The 7,713-nt window shown below is 36.4% G+C and overlaps 1 non-coding gene across 1 annotated transcript; it reads left to right on the top strand.

Moving 5' to 3' along the window:
- The first annotated feature begins 210 nt into the window (after window positions 1-210).
- On the top strand, window positions 211-317 carry LOC126003158 (U6 spliceosomal RNA). Its single transcript, XR_007493695.1, has one exon. It is a non-coding gene; the product is annotated as a U6 spliceosomal RNA (small nuclear RNA).
- The last annotated feature ends 7,396 nt before the right edge of the window (window positions 318-7,713 follow it).

The raw sequence follows: 7,713 nt of genomic DNA, 5'->3' as shown, positions 1-7,713 counted from the left end.
TATAAACAGACAAAATAAGAACATAGACAATATTGAACATTGGCAAACACTTTACATCGGAAAACAGAACTAATTACCAGTAATAGGGGCAGGGGAGGGGAAAATACAAGACTAGAAAAGACACTGAAAAATTATTGGGCACCTTAGTGTTGATGGCTGCAGTAATTTATATCAATATCATAAACTTAAAATTAAAAAAAAACATTATTAGTACTCGCTTCGGCAGCACATATACTAAAATTGGAACAATACAGAGAAGATTAGCATAGCCCCTGCGCAAGAATGACATGCAAATTCGTGAAGCATTCCATATATTTTTAAATTGAAAAAAAAAAACGTTACTAAACAGACTCAGCACTAATATAGACAAAACAGTAAAATGCTCTATGGACTAGTAAAGATAAAATTATTTAGATTGAAGTACAGTGAACAAATGGAAATATAAAGACGTCAACCCTTATTTGAGAATGGCAATTAATTTTGAGTGGATAAGTAAAATTATATGTACCTGGAAATATTCATATTTAAAACTAAATATCCAAAGGGACAATGATAAAATGAGAGACAACATGAAAGTTACCTTTTTCTCTAACCCAGGGCATGTTACCTTCAAAAGAGCAGAATTTCTCATAATTGACTTCATAAAAGCAACAATAAAAGCCAAAAAAAGACAATAGAATTAGAAATTTAATGTGCTGAAAGAAAACCACCAACTTAGTATACCCCCAAAAGCCAATGTATTATAAAACCTCTTTTTTTTTTTTTTTGGATAATAAAAGAACTTTGTCTAGCTGGACCCAATTAAAAGGATTTTAAAAGATATTCTTCAAGGAAAGTGAGTAAATGAGCTCAGATGGAAGGACAGAGAGGCAATATGGAATAGAAGCAAAAAAGTGAATGTGGAGTGTTGAAATCGACTACTGTGTGTCCATGAATGTGCTTTTTTTGGGTATTTGAGACATATCCTCATGAACTTTTCTGTTCTTTTATTGGGTAGATATATATTGAGAGGAGCTAGGGCCCAATGATCTGTAAATACCATCTCTAGCTCTTATTAATATTTTTATTGAATGTCAGTTAGTCTAATGTAAATATAGCTATACATGCTTTATTTCTTCTGTGAGCTTGAATAATTCATTATTTCCAATACTTTTTACTTTCTACAAAAATAAAAATGCCAAGGAAAAATAGAAATTGAGGGAGAATAGAAGAAAGTAAGGTCTAGGACAGGTGCTTGTCTGTGGTGAAGTGTTTTAATCTGAGTATACCTAAATCACTAGATCTACCACACCTAAAATCAGAGGACTCATACTATAATAACTAAATTAAATAATGGATCTGCCAAGAATTCAAAAGTAAGGGTATACCTGTATCATTTGTGGAGCGATGGGGTCACAGGGTGGTGAGTTTGGAAGTGGGAACATTGTATGCCTAAACTTCCTACTATAAAGAACTTTGTAAATTATGGAATCTAAATTAAAAAATATTGCTGAGTGCTAAAGATATGAGAAAGGAATAGTAACAACGTAATAGAAATGTAAAATAGTGTGGTAAGTTTAGATAATTTTAATAGTTTTATTGAAGTTAGGGAGTAGAGTTCTCTCAACTTTATTCATTACAAGTATTATTAGTTAAAAATATACACTGAACACATGTAAACTTTAATGAGTATATCATATATTTTAACTGTGCAGTACATTCAAAAGGGTGGGATTTAGAAAGATAGGAGATGGAAAAACAGTACAGCAGGTGGGGTATTTGCCTTACACATGGCTGACATGGTTTTAATTCCCTTCATCACATATGGTCCCCAGCCTGCCAGGAGTAACTCCTGAGCACAGAGTCAAGAGTAAACTCTGAGCATGGCTGGGTATGTTACCACAAACCCCCACAAAAAAAAAAAAAAAACAGAACAAGGTAAAATTAAATTTAAAAATAAAGATGAAATGTAAGTAGAATATCTGATGTTCTTTTCCTATGTTCTATAGCAAGTGTTCCCAACTTTATTTGGCATACCATCACTTTTTTTCTATAAAAAAATAACTCACTACCACCACCACCCATGGAAATCTACACTCTTTAAGCAAAAAATTGGCCCCCAGTTGTACTAAAAGTTACTATACCCTCTACTAAGGAGGTAAGGTATCACATTTTGTGAAACTGTTCTGTAGAATTGTTTTGTAAAACCAAGGATTGACAAACTTAACTACCTACAGAAAAAATAATGGTTTAACTGCTGATTTTTGCAACATCTGATTGGAACAATCATTCTTGTTCACTTATGAATTGTTTTCGCTTTTGTGCTACAGCAACTGTTGCATAGCTATTACAGAAACTTACAGTATTAAATATATGTTATTTGATAACTTACAGATTTTCAAGCACTTGAACAACAGAAACAAAAGATGAAGAATTAGTAAGTATCCATTTTGTGAATATGAACACAGACAACAGGGAGTCTTCAGAGAAAGTAAGTCAAGAGAAGGGCCATTCTGGAAAATGTGGACATAAGAAATAGAGGAAAGAAGTCAAATGGGCAAAGAAAGTAGTGGAGAATCATTGTTATGTGTTTGTCCTGAAACCAGTTTCCTTGCATAGAAAGTAAGAATATTAAGGGTTCTTTTCTGGGTCAAGTAAAATAAAGTATAATAAAGTGTTTCTTAAAAGGTAAAAGTATATTGAAACTTGAGGTATGATGCTTTAGGTTGCAAATTTTAGTTACATGAATATTTTATTAAAAGATAGATAAATTTTAGTTCAGTTATATTTTAGGTAGATTTTAATAATCATATAACTACCACACAGTTATAATGAATCACTTACTATCAAATTTTATATATGATTCTATTTTATAAATCAATTAAATCCATTTTCATTACTTTTGTGGAGAAAATACTTCCAGATTTTAATTTCCAGTTAATTTATATATGCCTGTTCAGTCAAAAATGTGCTCCTGAGTTAAAATACAGTATAGACATTTATTTCTTACTTTTTCTTTTTTGGGTTTTTGGACCACACCTGGTAATGCTCAGGGGTTACTCCTGGCTATGCACTCAGAAATCACTCCTTGCTTGGGGGACCATATGAGATACCAGGGGATCAAAATGCAGTCCGTCCTGGGTTATCACGTGCAAGGCAAATGCCCTACCGCTTGTGCCATCACTCTGGCTCGGCATTTACTTCTTATTAACAATTGGCATGGTTACTCCATGTAAAATATATAAAACCATAGGCATCTTCTCTCAACTGAGGATGGGGAAGTCTCTATGGGGGGAAGTAGGTGACAGAACCCCAGAACTAAGCCCTCAACAGGACCATAGGCAGCCTCCCCATCAGCCAGGCTTAGGGAAAATGGTGAGTAAGAATTGGGGTGGGGGTGGGAAAAGGGAACACTAGCCAATCTTTCCTCCCACAGGGCAGGAGCAAGGCTGTTTAGGCTACCCTTCACAGCAGGGCCCCCAATCTTCAGCATCAGCACTGAATCTTCTCTCAACTGTCCCTTCTCATCAGTCCTCATTTCCCAATTCGTAGAGTCCATGCTACAACTGTATTTAGTTTACCATACCATAATGCTCAGAATTTTAGATTGCTCCTAGGAAAGGAAATGGGATGCCCAATGGCCACTGGATAAATACTCCATGGTATATACTTTCTATACAGTACTCAGTACCAGACCTCGTAGATTTCTAGAATACTCTACACACAAATCCAGGAAGCCTTTCCCCAGTAATGCAAATCTTATCCTCAACAACCAGGATTGGTCCAGAAAATGGACAAACTTTGCTGGCTTTAACTTCATTTCCCTTCAAACTCCATCTCCATTTTGATTTAATTCTATTTTTTCTTTCTACTTTGTTAAGGTACCATTTCACCTGTGTCAGCTTTTCAATTGTAATCCACTGATTTATCCTTAGAATCTGTTGATCTATAAGATGAATGTATAGATTACCCACACCAACAGCTGTTTAATGTTCGTTTCTAAAAGATATAACATCAACATTATTGTAAATTTTCCCCATACAGTGTGCTTTACCATATCACTTCATTTTTTAGACTTGAAAATGATAGTTTATTTTTGTTTTATTTTTGATTTTGGATCTTTGGGGCTACACCTGGTGATGCTCACTCCTGGCCTTGCGCTCAGAAATCGCTCCTGGCTTGGGGAAATGACTCCATTTCCACTAAAAAAAGCACGGAACCTCCTGTGCTTTAAGCCCCTGGATCTGATTTGGTTGACGCATTTCACAACAACAGACATCACATTGTCACACGGCAGGCTTTTACTGCAAAGGGCCTGCTGATGGATAATGCAGTGAAGAGCAATGACCTTCTCTACACCCCCCTCTTCAAGTTTTTTTTTTTTTGAACAAGTGCCACCAGTCCATTTTTCCTCCCTGTCATTGATGGTGCTCCATCGGTTATTATTCCAACAAACCTCTTCCATGGCAAACCTACAATCTCAATGGTATCACACAAATGCCGAAATATTTCATTAGCGGTGATCTGGCCATGCATTGCAATTATTATGAGCAGCTCCTCTGTCAATTCAAAATTGCAATCAACACCATGTACATAAATTGTGAGCTGCGCAGTGTCTGTTATATCTATGCCCTCATCAAGAGCAACTGAGTATGCATCAAAACATTTGGCTTTCTCACACAGTTGATGATAAATGTCACTTGACATGTCAGAAATGCCCTCTGCCAGAGTGTTGGCAGAAAGGCTGATTTTGCTAAACTGACCTTTCTTTTCCAGACAGATAATACTTGCAGCCTGTAACATGCATTTTTTTAAACAAACTCTCCTACGGTGAATGGTTTTCCTGCCTTAGCAATCATCTCACTAACCATGTAACTAGCTTCGACTGATGCAACATTCTCTTTGGTTGTTTTCTTGAAGAAATCTGTTGCCTCATTAGACATGCTTTAAGACTGGCAACCCGCTTGGCTCTCTCATTTCCTTGATATTTTGCACATGCCTCAGCTTGTTTAGTTGAACAATGGCGTTTCAAGCTGTATTTCTTGTGCACTGCAACTTTCTCTGAGCAAATAAGACAAGTGGGGATGCCCCTGTGCTCCACAAAGAAATACTGCATCTCCCACTTTTCCTGAAATTGTGCTCGTCATCAATCTTTCTCTTCACTGCAGGCTTTGATGAAGTCATGATGAAGGTATGACAAAATCTAATTCTGTAATAAACTTCTCTCCCTTAGGCCTCCGATAATGCAAGGAACAGCGAGCAGGAGTAGCGGAAATGACGTCTGCGCTAGGTGCAAAGTATTCGCGATTATTCGCTTACCAAATATTCGCAATAAAAAAAATCGCATTAGTAAGAAAAAAATCGCATTAAACATTTGCATGCCCCAAACAGAACTGCTCGGGATATGTGAATGGTTAATGCGATTTTTTTTCTTACTAATGCGATTTTATTGTGATTATACGGTAAGCGAATAATCGCGAATACTGCGATATTTGAAGGCCTGCCGCAGGCCACAAAATGCTGTACAGAGGGCTGCAAACGGCCCGCCCGCGGGCTGCGTGTTTGAGACCCCTGGTCTAATGTCTGTCTGTAATGGATATGTCTGTGTTGTATAGGAGTTCTCCACCCAATCATAGATAACCCTTCTTTCCCCCCTTCGCTCATTATCCTACGAACCGTTTCCTAGTCCTTCATGTTATTTCTCCATATTTAACCTTTTTCACCTTCAGTCCTTAACTCCTCACAAAGCAGAACATTCTCTCCAACCCAGCCAGAGGCCAACCAGCTCCCAACGTGAAAAGGTAGATTCTCAACATGAAAAGAAACTGAAAAGAATCAACTGCTACTGATTTGCTCTCTGGGTCCCCTCTTCCTTCACCTTCCTTCACTGTGAACTTTTGCTTGCAACCAGATTCGGGGCTGAGAAGTCCCCCGCTTGAGGGTACTTCCTGATATGTGATTGCTGGGAGCCATCTTTCCAAGATTCCACAAAACCAAACACAGGCTGAAGCTGCATCGCAGATCTTACCCCTTATCCGCCTATTTCAAAAGACTTAAAAGAAGACATACAAATCTCCTTTGATTATCACTCTAGATACATTCCTTTAATAGGCAATACTGTTATCGAATATCTTCTTCTGTAACGTTAATTTCCGCCATCCTCAGAATCTTTTTATTAGGGAATTCTAGTAGACATATCTTTGTTTAGTGTTCATGTAAGAAAACGGTTATGGGGATAGTTGGTCTTAATACTTTGGCCCCCACTAGCATCAGTAATACCTTGTGGTGCTGTTCCTTTTTTGCATAGGCACATTAAAAAGGGAACAGGCTACATATACAAACAAGTTCTTATCTGATAGAGCTAAGAGCACAACATTTTATACTGCAGTGAGATCTTACACCCTGAACACTTGGCATAGTGGCTTGGCTTAGACTTCAGTTGATCAGACATTGACCCCTGAACCATGGATGCCACATACAGAAACAAACAGGCTCTTCTACACCATCACCAGGAATAAAAACTCTACCAAGGAAGGTCCCACTACCACCATGGTACTGACTTACTCCAAAGATGGTTCTTATACCCTGACAACCTAGGAACAGCAATAGTCTGCTTTCAGGACAGAATTCTCTACAATGCTACCTGATGGTGAAATGACACCAGAAGACACTACACACCACTCAGACTTCGACATAGGACCTGCACAGAAACCAGGATCTATAACTACAGAAACCTGACAGCAACAACTGAGATGTTTCTGGGGCCAGAGAATGATTAAGGGCTTGTACAACATTGTATGCCTGGAGCCTGGAGCTGGTCTTATGCCAAAAGACTTAGGAGTAAGGTCTCCTGTTTTTAGGCCAAAAATTTTTCCTTACAATTTCTTTCATATTTTGCTGTGCTTATGCAAACAACTGCCACAAGCACACATCTCTTTTTTTAGTGTATCTCTTATATTTAAAAAACAAAATATAACAAATATAACTGCTGCTAATGAACTCTTCTTTTTCCAATTCCTTTTTTATTTTTAGACTTTCTAATTTCCTTTAATTTTTAATAACTTCGCTTTCTGTCATCCTGAAACAAATGTATTATGATCAGTTATGTCAACTATGTGGTACATTTTTTTAAATAAGTAAATTTATTTTAAAAAGATACAAGTCCATAAAGAAATAATATAGCTGGATAATATCTGTAAGTACAATATTATAATTCCTGAAACTCCAAAATATTAAATATTAAATAAAGACAATTGAAATATTTATTAAAAAGAAAGATAATTTTATTGTTATTTATTATATTTAAGCATATGCATATTAGTTTATGCCTTTCAGATTTAGGGATATGATTTTAAAGTACCCACAAACATTAACCATCTCATAAGATAAAATTCAAAATGAATAACATGGCTCAATATATAAGAGCATCTGTGGAAATAACATATTTATATTTTCAAAATTTTTATGTACTGTCCATCATGTGGATATAAATATGTTCTTATGAACACGTATGGAAATATGTTTTCTAAACATACCAAAAAATCAGTGAAAGAGAAAATCTATTGTTTTCAGTGAAGATAGAAGGTGAGAACAGTACCACATGCATCCTAATATAATTGCAGGCTGCTTTAATTTAAATTAGTCTCAGACTTCTTCATTGAAAACAGAAGCAAAACATGCAAGGAACTAATTCATACTGGGACAGACAACAAAGAATGCCAATAAAATTTATTT

Source organism: Suncus etruscus, chromosome 2 (genome assembly GCF_024139225.1).
Source record: "Suncus etruscus isolate mSunEtr1 chromosome 2, mSunEtr1.pri.cur, whole genome shotgun sequence".
NCBI classification, from domain to species: Eukaryota; Metazoa; Chordata; class Mammalia; order Eulipotyphla; family Soricidae; genus Suncus; species Suncus etruscus.
This window is presented reverse-complemented; position numbering and strand designations above follow the sequence as displayed.